At 40.0% G+C, this 6,075-nt stretch overlaps 1 protein-coding gene across 1 annotated transcript in view; it reads right to left on the reverse strand.

Annotated features, from left to right (window-relative positions):
* GABARAP (GABA type A receptor-associated protein) overlaps positions 1-6,075 on the reverse strand; it is a 44,776-nt gene that overhangs the window by 2,219 nt on the left and 36,482 nt on the right. The gene's annotated exons all lie outside the window — the stretch shown is intronic.

Here is a 6,075-nt window from a genome sequence, read left to right on the forward strand (position 1 = left end):
AACTGATCCCAAACCGATCCCAAAATTCCCAAATTTTCCCAAAATCCCGAAATTACCGAGCAGTGCCTGGAACAAGACCCCAAAATTCCCCCAAAATGCCCTGAAAATCCCCCAAAATTCCACCCAAATTCCCCCAAAACTCCACCCAAATCCATCCCAAATCCCCCCAAAATTCCCAAATTTTCCCAAAATCCCCAAATTCCCGAGCAGTGCCTGGAACAAGACTCCAAAATTCCCCCAAAATCCCCTGAAAATCCCCGAAATTCCACCCAAATTCCCCCAAAACTCCCTGAAATTGATCCCAAAACGCCCCAAATTTCCCCAAAATTCCCAAATTTCCCCAAATCCCCGAATTACCGAGCAGAGCCTGGAACAAGGAGCTCTGCAGAACCCAAAAATCCCCAAAAATCTCCCAAAATCACCCCAAAGTTTCCCAAAATTCCCAAAATTCCCAAATTCCGGAATTACCGAGCAGAGCCTGGAACAAGGAGCTCTGCAGAACCCAAAAAATCCCCAAAATACCCAAAATTTCACCCCAAAACTCCTGAAAATCCCCCAAAATCCACCCAAAACCCCTCGAACTCCACCCAAACCGATCCCAAAACGCCCCAAATTCCCCCAAAATCCCCAAAAATTCCCAAATTTCCCCAAATCCCCAAATTCCCGAGCAGTGCCTGGAACAAGGAGCTCTGCAGAACCCAAAAATCTCCCAAATTTCACCCCAAATCCCCTGAAAATCCCCCCAAATCCACCCAAAATCCCTCCAACTCCACCCAAACCGATCCCAAATCACCCCAAAATTTCCCAAAATTTCCCAAAATTCCCAAAAAATCCCCAAATCCCCAAATTTCTGAGCAGTGCCTGGAACAAGACCCCAAAATTCCCCCAAAATCCCCCAAAATCCCCTGAAAATCCCCCAAATTCCACCCAAATTCCCCCAAAACTCCCCGAAATTGATCCCAAAACACCCCAAAGTTTCCCAAAATCCCCCAAAATTTCCCCAAATCCCCGAATTACCGAGCAGAGCCTGGAACAAGGAGCTCTGCAGGACTCGCAGCAGCTGCTGAGCTTTGAGCTTCGGAGGAAATCCCAGAGCTTCGGCCAGGAGGCGCCGAGCTCCTCCTGCACCCAAAAATGGGAGAAAAACCCAAAATTCGGGGTTGGGAACCGAAAATTCGGGTTTGGGAGCCTCGAGAATGGGCTGGGAGCCAAAAATTTGGGATTGGGAACCAAAAATTTCGGGTTTGGAAGTCAAAAAATTGGGGTTGAGACCCGAAAATTTGGGTTTGGAGCACCAAAAAATTCGGCCAGGAGCCACCGAGCTCCTCCTGCTGCCCCAAAATGGGAGAAAAACCCAAAATTTAGGGTTGGGAAGTGAAAATTCGGGTTTGGGAGCCTCGAAAATGGGTTGGGAGCTGAAAATTTGGGTTTAGGAGCCAAAAATTTGGGGTTGGGAGCCAAAAATTTGAGTTTGAAAGCCCCAAAAATGGGTTTGGGAGCTCAAAATTTAGGTTTTGGAGCCAAAATTTGGGGTTGGGAGCCCAAAAAATTGGGATTAGGACCCAAAAATTAGGGTTTGGTATCCAAAAAATGTGGTCAGGGAGCCCAAAAATGGGGATTAAACCCCAAAACTTGTGTTTGGGACCCAAAAATTCGGATTTAAGAGTCCCAAAAATGGGATTGGGAACCCAAAAATTGGGTTTGGAGCTGAAAAAATGGGTCAAGGAAGCCCAAAAATGGGGTTTGGGATCCAAAAAATGTCATTAGGGAGTCAAAAAATGGGGATGAAACCCCAAAATTTGGGTTAAAACCCCCAAATTTGGGTTTGGGAGCCCCAAAAATGGGATTGGGAAGCCAAAATTGGGGTTGGGAGCCAAAAATTTGGGGTTTGGAGCCCAAAAATGGGTTAGGAATCCCAAAAAAAAGGGTTGGAGCCCCAAAATTTGGGGTTGGGAACCCAAAATTGGGATCTGAGGTCCCAAAAAATGGGTTTGGGAGCCAAAATTGGGGCTGGGAGCCAAAAAACCCCCAAATCCTCCAAAAAACCCCCAAAATCCTCCCAAAAAACCCCCAAAAATCCTCCCCAAAATCCTCCCCAAATTTCCCAAAAATCCTCCCAAAAAACCCCAAAATCCTCCAAGAAAACCTCAAAATTTACCCAAAAATCCTCCCAAAAACCCCAAAAATTCTCCCAAAATTTCCCCAAAAACCTCCCAAAAAACCCTCAAAATCCTCCCAAAAAACCCCAAAATTTCCCCCAAATTTCTCCAAGGAAACCTCAAACCCCAAAATTCCCAATTTTTGGACCCAAAATTCCCCAAAATTCTCCAAAAATTTCCCCCAAAATTTCCCCAAAACCTCCCAAATTGAGTCAAGATCATCCCAGGAAACCAAATTTGAAATTTTGGGACCCAAAAATTCCCAAAATTCCCCCAAAAACCTCCCTGAGGCCTTCAAATGATGCCAAAATCCCCCAGAAAAACCCCAAAAATCCCCAAAAATTCCCCAAAATTGAGTCCCAAACCTCCCAAAACCCCAAATTTTCTATTTTTAGATCCCAAAAATCCCAAAACCCCCAAAATTCCCCCAAAAATCACCTGTAAGGCTCAGAAATTAGGCCTGAAAACCCCAAAATATCCCGAAAAATCCCCAAAAAACCCCAAAATTCCCCAAAAAATTCCCCAAAATTGACTCCCAAACCTCCCAGGATCCCAAAAATCCAATTTTTTGGCCCCAAAAATCCCAAAATTCCCCAAATTTCCCCCAGAATTCTCACCTAAGGCTCCTAAACAAAGCCTGAAAACCTCAAAAAATCCCCAAAAAATCCCCTAAAAAAACCCCAAAAAATCCCCAAATTTTTCCCCAAAATGTCCCAAATTTTCCCAGGACCCCAAATTTCCACTTTTTGGCCCCAAAAATCCTAAAATTCCCCAAATTTCCCCAATAATTCTCACTTAAGGCTCCTAAATTAGGCCTGAAAATCCCCAAAAATCCCCTAAAAAATCCCCAAAAAATCCCCAAAAAATCCCAAAAATTTCCCCAAAATGTCCCAAATTTTCCCAGGGATCCCAAATTTCCATTTTTTGGCCCCAAAAATCCCAAAATTCCCCAAATTTCCCCTTAAATTCTCTCCTAAGACACATCCATAAGGCCTGAAAACCCCAAAAATCCCCAAAAAAATCCCAAAACCCCCCAAAAAATCCCCAAAAAATCCCCAAAAATCCCCAAAATTTCCCCAAAATGTCCCCAAATTTTACCAGGAACCCCAAAAATCCCCAAATTTCCCCTTAAATTCTCTCCTAAGACACATAAATTAGGTCTGAAAACCCCAAAAATCCCCTAAAAAATCCCAAAAAACCCAAAAAAATCCCCTAAAAATCCCCAAAATTTCCCCAAAATTTCCCCAAAATGTCCCAAATTTTCCCAGGGATCCCAAATTTCCACTTTTTGTCCCCAAAAATCCCCTTAAATTCTCTCCTAAGACACAGAAATAAAGCCTGAAAACCCTAAAAATCAAAAAAAATCCCCAAAAAACCCCAAAATTCCCCAAAAAATTCCCCAAAATTGACTCCCAAACCTCCCAGGATCCCAAAAATCCAATTTTTTGGCCCCAAAAATCCCAAAATTCCCCAAATTTCCCCCAGAATTCTCACCTAAGGCTCCTAAACAAAGCCTGAAAACCTCAAAAAATCCCCAAAAAATCCCCTAAAAAAACCCCAAAAATTTTCCCAAAATGTCCCAAATTTTCCCAGGCATCCCAAATTTTCACTTTTTGGCCCCAAAAATTCCCAAATTCCCCTTAAATTCTCTCCTAAGACACATAAATTAGGCCTGAAAACCCCAAAAATCCTCTAAAAAATCCCCAAAAAATCCCAAAAATCCCCAAAATTTCCCCAAAATGTCCCAAATTTTCCCAGGCATCCCAAATTTCCCATTTTTGGCCCCAAAAATCCCCAAATTCCCCGGAGTTCTCTCTCTCACCAGGCGCCAGCGCCATGCTTTGGCTAATCGGATTTTTTGGGATTATTTTGGGATTATTTGGGATTTTTGGGGTCAAAACCTCCCAGTGACCCCAAAGGCGCAAAGCATGATGGGAAATGGAGTTTTCCAGAAGGAACCAGAGAGACTCGGAGAGGAAATGAAGTTTTTATTCGTTAATTAGTTCGTTAATTAAGGCAATTCATTAAGGCAATTGGGAGGAATAATGAAATTTGGGGAAAATCCTAAAAAATTGGGGAAAAATCCTAAAATTTGGGAGAAAATAATGAAATTCTGGGGAAAAAACCTAAAAATTTGGGGTGAAAATCCGAAAATTTGGTGAAAAAAACCTAAATTTTGGGAGAAAATAATAAAATTTTTGGGGAAAATAATAAAATTTTGGGGGAAAATAATAAAATTTGGGGGAAAAAACCTAAATTTTGGGAGAAAACCCTAAAAACTTGGGGGAAAAACCCTAAAATTTGGGGGAAAATAATAACATTTTGGGGAAAAATCCTAAAATTTTTGGGGAAAAAACCTAAATTTTGGGAGAAAATAATAAAATTCTGGGAAAAAACCTAAAATTTGGGGTGAAAAACTAGAATTTGGTGAAAAAACCTAAAAGTTTAGGAAAATAATAAAATTTTGGGGGAAAATCCTAAAATTTGGGAGAAAATAATAAAATTTTGGGGAAAAAACCTAAAATTTGGGGAAAAACCTAAAATTTTGGGGGAAAAATCCTAAAATTTGGGGAGAAAATAATAAAATTTTTGGGGGAAAATAATAAAATTTGGGGAGAAAATAATAAAATTTTGGGGAAAAAACCTAAAAATTGGGAGAAAAAAACCCTAAAAATTTGGGGAATTTTATGGGAATTTTGGGGAAAATTGATGGGAATTTGGAGAAATTTTTCCCCCAAAAATTTGGGATAAAAGGCACTGGAAAAAAATCCCAAAAATTATGAAATTTCGGGAAAAATTCCTGAAATTTTGGGATTTTTTGGGGATTTTTTGGAGGATTTTGGGGTTTCCTAAAGTGCTTTTTTTAGGGTTTTTCCTGATTTTTTGGGTTTTCCAAAAAGTGCACTTTGGGGTTTTTTTTTGGGTCTCACAGTGATTTTTGGGGCAAATTTTGGGTTTTTTGGGGCAAATTTTGGGGTTTTTTGGGGCAAATTTTGGGGTTTTTTGGGGTGAATTTTGGGGTTTTTTGGGGTAAATTTTGGGTTTTTTTAAGGCATTTTTTCAGTGATTTTTTTGGGATAAATTTGGGGTTTTTTTGGGTCTCAAAGTGCTTTTTAAAGGTGAATTTTGGGGTTTTTTTTTGGGTTGTTTTTGGGGTTTTTTAGGGTGAATTTTTGGGGTTTTTTGGGGTGAATTTTGGGGGTTTTTTGGGTCTCAAAGTGCTTTTTTAAGGCAAATTTTGGGGTTTTTTAGGGTGAATTTTGAGATTTTTAAGGTGAATTTTGGAGGTTTTTTGGGTGAATTTTTGGAGTTTTTTGGGTTGAATTTTGGGGTTTTTTTGGGTTTCTCAAAGTGCTTTTTTTGTGTAGATTTTGGGATTTTTAGGGTGAATTTTGGGGGGTTTTTTGGGGTGAATTTTGGGGTTTTTTTGGGGTTTTTCAAGATGAATTTTGGGTTTTTCAGGTGAATTTTGGGGTTTTTTGGGTTTCTCAAGGGGATTTTTTTGGGGGATTTTTCAGTGAATTTTTAGGGTTTCTCAAAGTGCTTTTTTGGGGTAAATTTTGGGTTTTTTGGGGGTTTTTTAGGGTGAATTTTGGGGATTTTCTTGGGATTTTTTCTGTGCAGTTTTTGGGTATTCTGAGTGCAATTTTGGGGTTTTTTTGGGGTAAATTTTGGGGTTTTTTTGGGTCTTAAAGTGATATTTTCAGGGTGAATTTTGGGTTTTCTTAGGGTGAATTTTTGGGATTTTTTTGGGTGAATTTTGGGTTTTTTAAGGTAAATTTTTGGGGTTTTTTTGGGATTTTTAGGGTGAATTTTGGGGTTTTTTTCGCGTTTCTCAAGGTGGGTTTTTTGGGGGATTTTTTGGGGGTTTTTCAGGGTTTCTCAAAGTGCTTTTTTGGGGTAAATTTTGGGTTTT

This window comes from Lichenostomus cassidix, unplaced genomic scaffold (genome assembly GCF_008360975.1).
Source record: "Lichenostomus cassidix isolate B80296 unplaced genomic scaffold, HeHo_3.0 HiC_scaffold_34, whole genome shotgun sequence".
Lineage (NCBI taxonomy): Eukaryota > Metazoa > Chordata > Aves > Passeriformes > Meliphagidae > Lichenostomus > Lichenostomus cassidix.